The sequence below is a fragment of the Nannospalax galili genome, unplaced genomic scaffold (assembly GCF_000622305.1).
Source record: "Nannospalax galili isolate Female #2095 unplaced genomic scaffold, S.galili_v1.0 scaffold591, whole genome shotgun sequence".
Lineage (NCBI taxonomy): Eukaryota > Metazoa > Chordata > Mammalia > Rodentia > Spalacidae > Nannospalax > Nannospalax galili.
In genome coordinates, this window is record NW_008330926.1 from 4,618,441 (window position 1) to 4,633,273 (window position 14,833).

Sequence of the window (14,833 nt, forward strand, 5' to 3'; positions counted from 1 at the left end):
TGTACAAGTCACACAGGACCAAGCAGAGGTAGAAGAACACGAGGAAGCCCAGGGCCTTAGGCAGACCGAGGTAGGCCACACCCTAAAAAGACGGCCAGGCCCAAGCACCAAGCTATTCTATCGCTAAATTCTTGAATTCTGTCACGATGAAACGGCCACCCAAATGCAGAGCCCAGCGCCGTCCCCAGTCTCCATCTTTAGAAGTGAAAGGAATGAGAGAGCTAGCCAAAGGGGAATCCGGGTTTTGAGAGAGTGGAGGGTACGGAGGCTGCCTGGGGACCAAAACGTCTCCAAGGTAAAGTTGCAGCCTGAAGCGATTTTTTGACCCCCGACACTTAATGGGCTGTCGAAGACCCGGATGTGTCTGGGACTGGCCGAGGTACCCATTAACGCGCCCCCGCTAGACCATCCCCCTCCTCCATTTATGATTGGGTACCATGTACGCCAATCATCACTTCTCCAGCCACTCGCTCCTCAAGGGTGGGGCAAAGTCTCGGTGTCCCGTTTTCTATTGGTAGAAACAACAAGAAGAGGGCGGGTAGCCGGCTAAGGTCCTCCAATGGGCGTCGTGGCGTGTGGGTAAGGCGGAGTCGAGGCGCTTGGCAGCTGCCCAATCAGCGTCCTTGTTTGTGTGGTGCCGCCGCCGCCGGTGCAGCCGCCGCCGCCGCCTCTGCCCCCGTCTGTACTGCAGTGTCTGCTCCGCCTGCCCGCCCCGGTCCGGCCCGCCCCCCTCCCCCACCCCGCTCCTGGACCCGTCAGTCGGGTCCGGATCCCACTGTGCCGTCGCCTCCTCCGTTTTCGACGCGTCCGTCGCCGCCTGAGGAGGCGAGCTAGTTGGGAGTTATACCGCCACTGCCAGGTGAGGAGCTCTGGCCTAGGCCAGCCTGGCCGCCAGCCCGCCCGGGGGCGGTGAGGAGCGCGGAAGGGAGCGAGGCTGGGAGGCGGCGGTGGGGGAAGGGAAAGGTGGAGGGCTGGGGGGAGGGGAAGCGCCCGCGAGCCGACGCCCGCCCGCGCGCCCCCGCCTTGCGTCCCCTCCCCCAGCCCGGCACCGCGCGCCCCCGCCTCGCGCTCCCCCTTCACCTCTTCCCCTCCCCCTCCGCGCGCGCTCCCCGGTCTTTGACTTCGGCCTCGCGCGACCCGACTCGTGTCCCTTCGTTTCTTCTCCTTTGACTCTTTCTCCACTCCCCGGCGCCCCATTTCCCCAGCCATCCCCTCTTTCACTCACTACCTCATGCCCGCCATGCTCCCCTCTTTTCCTCTCAAGCGCCCCCCCACCCCCGTTTTTTTAACTCTCCGCCCCCAGTGCTGCCCTCAGGGTGCGGGGGCCGCTCCCTGCACTGTCTTGTGTTTGACGGTGGATGGGACTAAGGATGGGGGATCCTTAAGGGTGGAGGAAGCGCAGAAGAATTGTCTTTATTTAGGGGAAAGGATCCAGAGTGCAGAGCCTTACCCCTTTATTTCGTCGTCCACGGTTCCCTCACCCTCCGTAAGAAAAGGGAATTGTCTTGGCCTGTGTGGGTTACTTACCTTCTGTAGCGCCTAAAGCACCCATTTTCTCAGCTGGGCTTCTGGGACACACTAGGTCTGTTTTCCCAGTTCAGTTCCTGAAAGGTTGATGGAGCTAGAACTTACCCTTCCCAACAAAACCAGACTTGAGTACTTTTTACCTCCCTGCTCTCGGTTACATTAGGGAACTAGTTATTCCTGCGAGTGTGGGAGGCTTAGATGCTTCTCGCAGTCTGGGACAGCTTCCTTGCTTCATAAAGGTGTGGTACCCTCTTTGAGTTCTTCCCCAACGCTCAATTCCCTCCAAACATGTCAGCTCAGAGGACTGGCACTGAGGTGGAGATGGAGGCATCAGTGGTGGGTAGCCTGTGGGTTCTGAAGTTAGCTGTCAGTTTCTGTGTTCACTTCTGAAGAATACGGTAACCTCTTGAGAACCGGTTTCTCATCTGATAAATGATTACTTCGAGGGTTTTTTATGTGTGGGAAAGATGGGAATAATCTATTTTAGGAAAGGGAGCAGCGTTTTCATGCTAGTCTGCAAAAGATTGGGATTAGTAGTGACTGAGTAAATAATTTGACCTATGTATGTTGAAGAGGAGCTGGTGCTTTTGTAGTTGTGGGGGTATTTTCTTTTCTCTAAAAACTTTTGAATAGACAATGAATGAATGGTACAAAATGAAAAGAGACATTCCCTCCCCCTCTGACCTCCACCTATCCAGTCTCTCTGACAGCACGTGGCTGATGTTTTCTGGCAGCAGTATGATGTCTGCATGTTGGAGATGATCCTGGTTGGGAGTTGAGTGCTTTCTTCATTGCTCTTTCTTTGACACATGGTCTTAAATTCTTCCTTGAAGTCTGATAACTACTTTGACTCATAATTTTGTTGTAGGAGCAATCTTGATAAGCCTTAGAGTAGTAGCATTTTTGTATTGGTAAGTAGGCAACTTCTGGAGGTGTTAAAGTGGTGGTGTGGTAAGGTTCAGCACATTTTGAGGGAACACCCATATCTGTTGGAAACATAACTGTGGGCTAGGTCAGGCATAGACTTCCCTTGAGCTTTTTAAGCAGATAGTTTGAAGAATAATCCATGGCAAACATTGGTCCTGTGAGGCTGATGGTATATATTCAGTATAAGTCATCATGGAAGGAGATAAGTATTAAGCAGAAGGAATCAGAGGGTTGGATCTGTAGGTTGAATGACCTAGCTTGAGGAGAGATGAGGTTTTATAGGCTTATGTTCTACCTATTCTGTTCTTAGTTGAGAATATTTTGATGAGGTGAGAGTAATTTGTGCTTGACAGCAGCATCCATCTTTATGGCACTGTGGTTTGCTTCCCCTGTGTGTGATGTCTATTAACTTCCTGTTTAGATGTAGTCTCAATTAGGTCTGAATAGAGGCTACATTCAAATACTTGTCTAGAAACAATGTTATCCTGTTTCCCTGATCAGCTCTCCAATGTAAGTCCTGGCGGTAACTTTTACTTCTGTGTTTAAGCATAGGGCCACAGGGTGCTAGGAGAGAGATGTAGGAATAATTTGTTCTGAACCTCACAACTTTAAAGTACTTTCAAAAGCCTGTGTGTTGTTGGGCTCAGTCCCAACACTGGAGAAACTGAGGTTGGAGGATTGTTGAATTTCAGGCAGCCTGGACTGCATAGTGAGTTCCAGGCCAGCCAGGGATACTCAGACCCTGTCTCAAAGTATTATCCAGAGCAGGGGGATCAGGGGTTCAAGGTCATCCTTAGCTACACATCCACTTAGGAGCTCAGCTTGGGTTACAAGAGACCCTGTTTAACAACACCCCCACCCCCAGCTTGTGTGTTTTCTTCTCCTTTTGTCTCCCTGCCCACCTTTTTTGGTTCCATTAGGCCCAACTGAACCCTCTAGATTGGGTTCAGAAAACGGCAGGGTGGAAGGGGTGTCAGTGTGATCATAAAAGTATTTAATCGTATGCTGATACCCCTAGATTCATCCTTGTTTTACTTATTTAAAACATTAAAAAAATTTTTTATCTTATGTATATGAGTGTTTTGCCTGCATGTATAGAAGTATACATTTGTAGCACCCACATTTGCGGTTCCTACAGAGGCCTGAAGAGGGTGTTGGATCCCCTGAAACTGGAGCTACAACCAGTTGTTTAGCCACCATGTGGGTGCTGGGAACCAAACAAACTCAGGTCCTCTGCAAGAGCAGCCAGTGCTCCTAGCTGCTGAGGCATCATCTCTCCAGCCTCTCATCCTTGTTTTTTTTTTGGGGGGGGGGCTCTTTTTGAGACAGTTTCCCTATAGCCCCAACTGTCCTGGTCCTGGAACTCACTATGTAGACCAGGCTGGCCTTGGAACTCCTGGAGATCCACCTGCTTCTGCCTCCTGAGTGCTGGGATCAAAGGCCTGTGCCACCATGCCCGGCTTGTCCTTGTTCTAAGCAGTGAGTTACATGTGTCATATTATTTCAGTTTACTGATTTTTCTTTCTTCTCCCCCCCCCCCCCCCCTAGCTGCATAGGAAACAACAGCTGTGCTGTGCTGGTTTCTAGACTCTAGAGCATTTTCCATGTTAACCATCTTATTAGGAGACATGCTGACAAGCAGCCCTCCTGCACTTAATTCAGAAGGCTCATGTTGCTTGGTTCATTGAGAAAAGCCAGACCAGTTTGGTTGATTAAAACAACTGCTAGAGAAATTGTAAGATTTGAGCCATGCCTGGGTCCAAGGGACTTTGTTTTCCAAACCTTTGCATGACTTAAATTGCTTCATATCAAGACACAATACCAGACATTTCGTGAGGTAGTTTGGAGGGAAAGAGGAAGAAGAAAACCACCCTCATTTCTAGCATAAAGCTGTCCACCCTATTGCTTAGGAAAAAGCCAACGTATCACACAATGCCACACAAAGTTGCAGTTCTCTTGCTTTGGCTAAGCATGGGAAGAGAATTTGTTTTTGTGAAAAAGACTGGTTTTAGGGGAGAAAGCTCCTGTTCTGGTTTGTCAGTAATTTCTGAAGCTTTTTCTATACATATTCTTGGGTACCTTGGTCCTTCAGAATTGGAGAGCAGAAATCCTTCTCTGTGTAGCAAGTGATAAAAGCCTCTGGAGAAGAATCTGATTTGAAGTAGACCCTTCCTCATGCCCTTTTACCTTCTCTGTGGAAATTTGAGACATTCCCATACAACTTGAGTTCATGCAACAGGAGAGGACTGACCCATGGTCATTAAGACTTAACAATGATCTTCTGAGGTATTTATTAGACAGTCACTCTGTAATGTGTAGTTTCCCTCAAAATTTCCTAACTTTTGTTACTGCCGTAGGTTGTCTATAGCTGGACAGAAGCTATCAAGAGCTTAGGGCTATGGGGTTGGTGAGGTGGTGCATGCCTTTAATCCCAGCTCTCCAAAGGCAGAGATCTCTGTGAGATTGAGGCTCTCCAAGGATACATAGTGGGACACTATCACACACACACACACACAAAGTTTGGATTTATAGTGTCAACAGTAACAGATGAAAAACACATACCTTGTTTCTTTTGAAGTAAAAAAGTTCAAACCAGATATCAAAGAGTTGTAGTAATTGCAGAAACATCTGGCAACATGTGAACTTAATTGTTTATTTGAGACAGGTTCTTAGTGTAGCCCAGGCTGGCCTTGAACTCCAAGTGTGATGCTTCTGCTTAGCCTTTCCAGTGCTAAGATTAAAGATGTTTGCCACCATGCCTGGCTTGCTTCCTTGTTTGTTTATTTTTGAGACACGGTCTCCCTCTAGTCCCGACTGGCCTGGAACTCACTGTGTAGACCATGCTGGCCTCAATCTCACAAAGATCCATCTGCCTCTGCCCCCAGAGTGCTGGAATTAAAGGTGTGTGCCACCATGCCCTTATTTTGTTTTTTGAGCTGGAATCTTGCTACATAATCCAGGATGGTTTGGGACTTCTAATTTTTCTGCCTTGGCCTCTCAAGTCCTGGGATTACAGGTGTGTTTGCCCTCATGCAATTTGTTTTCAATATTGACTTCTAAGGAAATTAAGGAAAATGATAATTCTGTGTTGAAACCTTCTCTAAGTTGTTTTGTTTGGTTTTGTGTGTGTCTTTTTTGTCTCTTTGAAGCAGGGTCTCCCCTGTAGCCCCAGCTGTCCTGAAACTCACTATGTAGACCAGGCTGGCCTTGAATTTACAGAGATCCGCCTGCCTTGCCTCCCAAATGCTGGGACCACAGGCTTGTGCCACCACGCCCGGCTAACCCTTCTCTAAGTTTTTACACTTGACTGGTACACAATTTTTTTTAGATAATTCATGTTACCATTACTTGAACCAGACTTACTTTAAGATTCCCGATCAAAGCTTTCTTGATGTTGTCTTGGTGGTGGTGGTGTGTAGAATTTGTAATCTTCCAAAATGTGGATTGGAACATAAGGAGAATTTGTATTGGGCACCAGGAATAATAAATTCCTAATAGGATTCTGAGGAATTGTAAATGTTAACTGGAGGGCTTAACAATATTTATAGTTAGCTTTGAGAGTGTAAAGATGTATGCTTTGGAAGGGAAGGATAGACTAATAAGTGCCATTGAGAAACAGTGAAGCATAGGTATAGAGACTCTAGAAGGTAGCTAGCTGTTGGTGACTTTGGGTAAGGGTGTTAATTTTTGAATTCCCATTCTCTGAGGGTGAGTCAATCCTTAAATGATACACATTCTGCCTTCTACCTCTTCTCCTTACCCTTCATGTTAAACAGAGATTTACTCCTTGAGTATACCATCACACTTTTTAAAATTTTTATGTGTATGAATGTGTTGCCTGCATGTTGGTAGGTGCATCCATACTGTGTAGTGCTCACGCTCACAGAGGTCAGAAGAGGGCATTATGGAGTTGTGAATGGCTGTTAGCGACGTGTGGGTGCTGGGACTCTAACCTGGATCCTCTGTTAGAGCAGTCAGTACTCTCTACCCCTGAGCCATTTCTCCAGCTCCTATTTTGTTTTTTATTTATTTATGGTGGTGATGGTAGGCGTGGAACCAGGACCTTCTATATGTGAGGCAAGTGCTCTACAACTGAGCAATATCTCTAACCCCACTCACACTCTTATTGTAGCTTTTTTTGTACCAGTCATGATTTGTTTGTTTGAGACTTGCCACATAGCCCACATGGCCTGGAACTCCTAATCCTCCCACCTCAGCCTCCCAAGTGCTGAGATGCGTGCTTATCTGAAAACAACTCATTTTCTATGCTAAGATAATACAGTTAATTGCTCTTATCGCTTTCAAATAGTTGTTTAAATGTTATTATTTTCTTTTCTTTCTGAGAAAGGCTCTCACTGGGTAGTCCTGGCTAGAGCTCCCTCTGTACATCAGGGTGGCCTGGAACTCACAGAGATCCAACTGCCTCTGCTTCCTGTATTTTTTTTTTTTTTCAAAGCAAGCCTTGCTTTTTTTTTTTTTTAAAAAAAAAAACAGTGTTGAATTCTAATCCAAACTCATGTAGCCCAGGCTGGCCTTAAACTGGTGGTGATCCTCCTGTTTCAGCATTCCAAGTACTGGGATTATAGATGTGAGCCACCATTCCTGGTTCAATGTTACCTTTTCAGTGAGGCCTTATTTCTACCTCTTTATTCATTTATTTTTAAATTGTTTTTCTTTTTTAAGTTTGAAAAACAATTATGTGTATAAATGTTTTGCTTGCATGTGTGTAAGTGTACAACATATGTGCCTGGTATACAAGGAGGTCAGGAGAGGGGGTCAGATGCCCTGGAACTAGATTTACAGAATGGTGTTATAGATGCCATGTGGATGCTAGGAACCCAGTCCTGGTATTATTATTATTGTGTTTGTATTTAGATACATGTCTCAGTGTGTGTAAGTCAGATAACTTTGTAGTCAGTTCCCTCCCTCCCTTCTTCCATCTCTTCCTTTGTTCTTTAATTTTTTTGAGACAAAGGTCTCCCTGTAGCCTCAGCTTGCCTGGAATTTACCATGTAGACCAGGCTGGCCTCAAATTCTCAGAGATTGGTCTACCTGAGTCCCCAGAGTGCTGAGATTAAAGGTATGCACACCACACCCAGCCTCTCTCTCCCTCTGTGGATTTCGGGATTAAGTTTAGGTTGCCAGGCTTGTACATCAAGCCCCTTTACTTGCTGAGCTCTCTCATTAGCTCCCTTTTTATTTTTTGAGACAGGGTCATAGATATCCCATACTGGCCTTAAACTTACTGTGGAAGTGAGGATGACCTTGAGCTTCTGATTCTTGCCTCAACCTCCTAAATGCTTAAATTAAGGTGCGCACCACCTTGTCTAGTTTTTCTAACTCTTTAAAACTCTTACCTTTAACTCCTATTCCTCACTCACTCCTAGCAGTCCTTCCCTGCTCTGTTTTCTTTTCCAAAGCACTTAACAACTTAGTATTTATGTATTACATTTATTGCTTATTGGTTTCCCTCCTATGGCAAGGTTTTTGAAGACATGAATTTATATCCTTTTCTTTGTATTTTGTTTAGTTCTTTACAATATCTGATATATAATTAATACTCAAGTATTTTATTTACAGTAAAAAATAAAATGTGATAAATATAATGTAGGATTACAAAATATTTTAGAAACTTTAAATGATATAATGATAAAATGTCTTCCCATTGAAATCATAAATATTTAATTACTGAAAATGTATATTCATGTAAATTATCACATCCCTCTTAAACCCCAGCTCTGTTTCCATCTGTATGCTGAGTGGTAGACATATCTACCTCTAAATTCCACTGGTAAATGAAACATAACACTCCCATATTTATTTTTTTCCCTATCGTGAGTCAATGAGTCATCTAAGCCAGAAATGTGGGTATCATTGTCACGTCTCTCTCTCCTTTTAAAGATGTTTATTTACAGGCAGAGGCAGGCGGATCTCTGTGAGTTCAAGGTCAGCCTGGTCTACATAGCAAGTTCAGGCCAGCTGGGGCTGCAGGGAAATGCTGTCTCAAAAAGACAAAAAAAAAAAAGATAAAATTTAAACTTGTGCTGGGTGTGGTGGTGCATACCTTTAGTTCCAGCACTTGGGAGGCAGAGGCAGGCAGATCTTTGTGAGTTCAAGGCCAGCTGGGTCTACATGGTGAGTTTCAGGACAGCTGGGGCTACAAGGAGACCCTGTCTCAAAAAGACAAAAAAAAAAATTTAAACTTGCATAATATTCAAGGCCCTTTAGTATCTTGATCTTTGCTTTTCTGTTCAGTCTGTTCTTTTCTTTACTGAGCAAATACAATTTTTAATTCTCAGATAAGTTTCTAAATCTTGTCTCAAATGCTGCCCTCTCCTACCCATGAAGGTTTAAATTCATGTTCTTTGATCTCACTGTTCTTTATAAATAGTGCTTGTGGGGCTGGAGAGATGGCTCAGTGGTTAAGAGCACTGACTGCTCTTGCAGAGGACCTGGGCTCGATTCCCAGAACCTACGTGGAGGCTGTGAACTGTCCTTCTGACCTCCGAAGCATTGCATGACATGGGTGCACTCACATACATGCAGGAAATACACTCATACACAAAAAATAAAGATAATAAATAAAATATTTTAAGCTGGGCGTGGTGGTGCACACCTTTAATCCCAGCATTTGGGAGGCAGAGGCAGGCGGATCTCTGTGAGTTCAAGGCCAGCCTGGTCTACATAGGGAGTTCCAGGACAGCTGGGGCTACATACATGAACAACCTTGTTGAGAAAATGCTACATAGTTATAGAAGATGCCTGGTCAGAAGTGATGATGGTGTATTAGTTCTTCCAATTTGTGACCTTGGTTGGGTCACTTGAGGTCTTTAAGTTTCCTAAACTTAGAAATGAGGACTACTACTTTGTCAATTTCACTAGGTTTCTACATTAATAAGATTGTGCATGTAGAGGTGTTTTATAAACTGTCAGGCACCCTATAATTGTTACTTTGTGTTAGATACAGCTGAACTTTCCTCATAACTTTGTTTGAGACAGGGTCTTACTATATAGCCCCAGCTAGCCTAGAGCTTGCTTTGTAGACTAGGCTGGCCTCAATCTCACAAAGATCTAATTGCCTCTGCCTCCTGAGTGCTGGGATTAGAGGTATGTGCCACTATGCTCTGCTTTACAACTTTTATTTTATTTTTTTTTAAATTTTATGCGTTGAGTGTAAGTGCATGCCTGCATGTAAGTGCATCTGTTTGTGAAATGCCTGTGGAGGCTAGAAAAGGGCATCGGTATCCTCTGAAACTGGAGTTAATGACAGTTGTTAACCGCCATGATGGTGCTGGGAACCAAACCTGGGTCCTCTGCAAGAGCAGTCAGTGCTCTTAACTGCTGAGCTCTCTCTCCAGGCCCAGCTTTTTATTATTTTTTTTTTATTTTTTAAATAAAGTATATGGCCAAGCGTGGTGGCACATGCCTTTAGTCCCAGCACTGGGGAGGCAGAGGCAAGTGGATCTCTATGAGTTCAAGGCCAGCCTGGTCTACATAGTGAGTTCCAGGCCAGCTGGGGCTACAGGGAGACCCTGTCTCAAAAAGACCAATGAAAAAGTGTGTAGCTAGATGTAGTGGCACATGCCTTTAATCCCACCACTTGGGAGACAGAGGCAGATGGATCTCTGTAAGTTTGAGGACAGCCTGTTCTACATAGTGAATTCCAGGCCAGCTGGAGCCACAGGAAGACCCTGTCTTGAAAACAAACAAACAAACAAACAAAAAAAAAAAAAAAAAAGAAAAAATAAGTGTATATTATTTTTTATTTTTTGGTCTTTTTGAGACAGGGTCTCCCTGTAGCCCCAGCTGGCCTGGAACTCGCTATGTATGCCAGGTTGACCTCAAACTTGCAGAGATAGGCCTGCCTCAGCCTCCTGAGTGCTGGGACTAAAGGCGTGTGCAATCATGCCCAGCATAAGTGTATTTGTGTATGTGTGTGTATCTGTCTTTCTGCATGTTGATACATGAATGCTGGTGCCCTCAGAGACTAGAGCTGTCAAATCCCCCCAGAGCTAGAGTTAACAGGCATTTGTGAGCTGCTAGATGTGGGTGTTGGGAACCAAACTTCTGTAAAAGCAGTAAGTGCTCTTAACTGCTGAACCATCTCTTCAGCCTTTTTCTCACAACTTTTAGATATATTAAAGATGTATCTGTTTGTGTACATACATGTGTAGTGTATATACATATTCATGTGGGTGTATGCACATGTGTACAGTATGGCAATGTTTTGGCTGGGGGTCTACATTGGGTGTCTTCCTTTATCAATCTCCACCTTATATTTTGAGATAGGGTCTTTCACTGACCCTGGCTGACTGGTGAGCTCCAATACCCCCTCCCCCCAGGCCAGGATTTAAGATGTACTCTGCCACTTCTGGCTCAACTTTTGCATGGGTGCTGGGGATTGGAACTCAGGTCGTCATGCTTGCATGGCAGGTACTTTATTTACTGTTTCAACTTACTCCCCAGCTCAAAACCCTCCCCTTTCCCCATGTAGCCCATTTGGTGCTCTGGGTTTAGTCCCCAGTACCACTTAAAATTGGTCTTGGTGGTAGAGGACTGTAAAGTCATCAGAGTTTGAGGCTAGCCTGGGCTATATAAGCCCCATCTCAACAACAAATCAAAAAGAAAAGAGAAAAAAGTTCCTATTAAAGGAACTGTATATCATTGAAGCCATAAGTACTCTTCTGTAATGTATTTGGTTCATTTCCTCATTCATCAATGTCGCATACTTCTGATTATCATCATTATTATCATGGCAGTTTTAAAGACTTTGCATAAATTCCAGTTCATTAAAAATTGTTGCAGGGTCTTAGGAGAAAGGTCGGTGTGTAGAGTTGCTTGCAGCACAAGCATGAGGAACCTGTGTTCAGATTTCCAGCACCCAAATAAAAGTTAACCATGGCACCTTGTGTCTGTAACCCCAGAACCTTGGGAAACAGAGACAAAAGGATTTCTGGAACTCCCTTGTCAGCCAGTCTTGTCAACAGTTAATTAAGAGACCTGTAAGGACTGGAGAGATGGCTCAGTGGTTAAGAGCACTTGCTGCTCTTGCAGTAGGCTGAGGTTCTCTTCTCAGCACCCATATCTGGCATCTTCACAACTGGGTGTAACTCCAGGTCCAGGGGGCCCCAACACACTGTTCTGGCCTCTACTGGCATTTGCAGGCACATGGTATGCATACATATATGTAGGCATCCATGCATACACCTGAAATGAATGAGCTGGGCGTGGTGGTGCACGCCTGTAATCCCAGCACTCTGCTGCGTGAGCGGGTGGGTCCCTGTGAGTTTGAAGCCAGCCGGGTCTACATAGTGAGTTCCAGGCCAGGTGGGGTTACAGGGAGACCCTGTCTCAAAAATACCAAAATAAATAAATAAAATGAATAAATCTTTTAAAAACTGAGAGACCCTGTCTCAAAAGTAAGGTGAGAGTGATAGAGTAAGACACCCAATGTCAGTCTGTGGCTTCTACATGCACACGCATGTGCATATACCTGCACGCATATGCATATAGTACACCATATATATATATATATACAAAATTAAAAAGAAATTGGCTGGGCGTGGTGGTGTACACCTTTAGTCCCAGCACTTGGGAGGCAGGGCAGGTGGATCTCTGTAAGTTCAAGGCCAGCCTGGTCTACACAGTGAGTTCCAGGACAGCTGGGGCTACAGGGAGACCCTGTCTCAAAAAGACCCCCCCCCAAAAAAAAAATTGAACTGGGCATGGTGGCACAAGCCTTTAATCCCAGCACTCGGGAGGCAGAGGCAGGCGGATCTCTGTGAGTTCAAGGCCAGCCTGGTCTACATAGTGAGTTCTAGGACAGCTGGGGCTACAAAGAGACCCTGTCTCAAAAGAGACCAAAAAAGTTTTTTTTATTCATTATTTTTACTTTTATGTGTATGCATGTATTGCCTGCATGTAGGTAAGTGCACCCATGTTGTGCAGTGCCTCGGAGAACAGAAGAGGCTGCTGGATCCCCTGGAACTAGAGTTATTGACAGTAGTTAGCTGCTGTGTGGGTGCTGGGATTTGAACCTGTCTTCTGCAAGAACGGCCAGTGTTCTTAACTGTTGAGCATCTCTTCAGCCCGCAGTTTTATAACTTTAAAATGTAAAAGGAATTAATTTTTTTTGAGACAGGGTCTCACTGTAGCCCCCGCTGGCTTGGAATGCACTATGTAGACCAGGTTGGCCTTGAACTCACAGAGATCCACCTGCCCCTGCCTCCAGAGTGCTGGGATCAAAGGCGTGCGGGTGCTGGGAATTGAATTCAGATCTTCCCAAGCACTCTTAACAGTTTAGCCCTTTCTCCAGCCCTTCCCCACCAAAGGAATTTTGAAAAATGTAACTCATTTGGGCTGGGGAGATAGATATGGTAAAGTGCTTGCTGTGCACTGCGTTTAGATGGCTGTCTGTGTATTGTGGCATGCATCTATATCCAGTGCTTGAGGTACAGAGACAAGTATATCCTAGAAGCTTGTTGGCCAGCCAGCCTGGCTGAATGATAAGGTCCAGGTTTATTGAGCAACTCTGTCACAGACAGTAAGGTAGAGTAATAGAGGAAGACACCTGATACCTCTGGTGTCTACATGTGTAGAAATGAGTGAATTCACACACATATACCACATGCACAAAAATAAACTTATTTGTTGAACACCTTTGTGTAAGGCAATGCTTTAGTTTTTTTTGTGTGTATGTGATATGTGTTTTTGCACGTGTGTACAAGTATTGCTCTGGAAGGACTTGTTGCTACTGCCATGGACAAGTTGTCTAGAAAATCCTTGAACTAATAGGAGTTATAGTATATGAGGCTTTTTTTTTCCCTCTTTTAAAAAAATTATATTTTATGTGTATGAGTGTTTTCCTGAATGTAAATGCACCATGTACATGCGGTGCCTGCAGAGGCCAAAAGAGATGTTAGATTTTCTGGAACTGGAGTCACAGTTGTGCCACCATGTGGGTGCTGGGAATCAAACTGGGGCCCTCTGTAAGAGGAGTAAGTGGTCTTAACTTCTGAGCCATCTCTCTGACCCCAAAGTTTTGCCTTTAAAAAATTATTTTTGATACTTTAAAAAATTTATTTTTTTTTTGGTCTTTTGAGACAGGGTCTCCCTGTAGCCCCAGCTGGCCTGTAAACCAGGCTGGCCTTGAACTCACAGAGATCTGCCTGCTTCTGAGTGCTGGGACTAAAGGCGTGTGCTACCACACCCGACTGATATTTATTATTTTTTTATTTTATGCATGTGAGTGTACTGCCTGCATGCAGATAGGTGCACTCATGTCATTCACTGCCTGCAGAGGTCAGAGTGGGCGTTGGATGGTTATCTCCCATGTAGATGCTGGGAAGCAAACCTGGGTCCTCTGCAAGAACAGCCAGTGCTCTTAACCACTGAGCCATCTCTGCAGACCCAGTTTTGCCTTTTTAAAGGTATTTTATTTTGAGATAGGGTCTCATGTAGCCCAGGCTGTCTTTGAACTCCTGAGGATGACCTTGAATTTCTGATCTTGCCTCCACTGGGATTAGAGTAGGTGCCACTGCTCCTGATTTATGCTGTGCTTGGATCATATCAAAGGCTTCATACATGCTAGGCAAGCACTCTACCAACTAAGCTCCGTCATCAGCCCCGTTTTGTTTTTTGTTTTTTTTATTTGGTCTTTTTGAGACAGGGTCTCCCTGGCTGGCCTGGAACTCCCTATGTAGACCAGGCTGGCCTTGAAAGCACAGAGATCCACCTGCCTCTGCCTCCCGAGTGCTGGGATTAAAGACGTGCACCACCACGCCCGGCCTATTAGAATATTTTAAATTGATACTTAACTCTTCACTTTCTGCTTTGATGACTAGTCCCCATTTGACTTTGTATAATGCTTTAATACTGATCTGAAAGCTTTCAAGGAGTATGAGTAGGTGAAAAATGATCTTTTACAGCTGTGTTTTGCAGTTGATAGGAAATATGGAAAAAGCAATTGCATCTTGAAGAACCTTGATGATTCTAAGGAATACTAAATGGTGGCGGTTTATATGAGTTCTAGATCTAATTAGTTATTTTACATATACCATAAATATAATAAAACCTAGGCCTGGAGACATGGTGCTGATGTTAACAGCACTTGCTGCTCTTGTAGAGGATCTGAGTTTTCTTCCCCCTACCCACATGATGTTCACAACTGTCTAACTCTAGTTCCAGGGTACCCAACACCTTTTGGTTTCTGCAGGCACCTGCACACAAGTACATAACACAAACACACACACACACACACACACAAGTGAAACAAATCTTGTCAAGCTTAGTGGCACATGTCTTTAATCTTAGCACTTGGGAGGCAAAGGCAGGTGGATCTCTTGAGTTTAAGGTTAGCTTGTTCTACATAATGCGTTCC

The 14,833-nt window shown here is 44.8% G+C and overlaps 1 protein-coding gene across 2 annotated transcripts in view; it reads left to right on the forward strand.

Moving 5' to 3' along the window:
• The first annotated feature begins 616 nt into the window (after window positions 1-616).
• Window positions 617-14,833, forward strand: part of Gatad2b (GATA zinc finger domain containing 2B) — an 82,271-nt gene continuing 68,054 nt past the window's right edge. Inside the window, exon 1 of one of the 2 annotated variants that reach the window (XM_008855269.2) lies at window positions 617-859. The gene's annotated coding sequence lies outside the window, so the exon portion shown is untranslated. The remainder of the gene's footprint in view (window positions 860-14,833) is intronic. The other variant, XM_029557504.1, reaches the window with a different exon arrangement.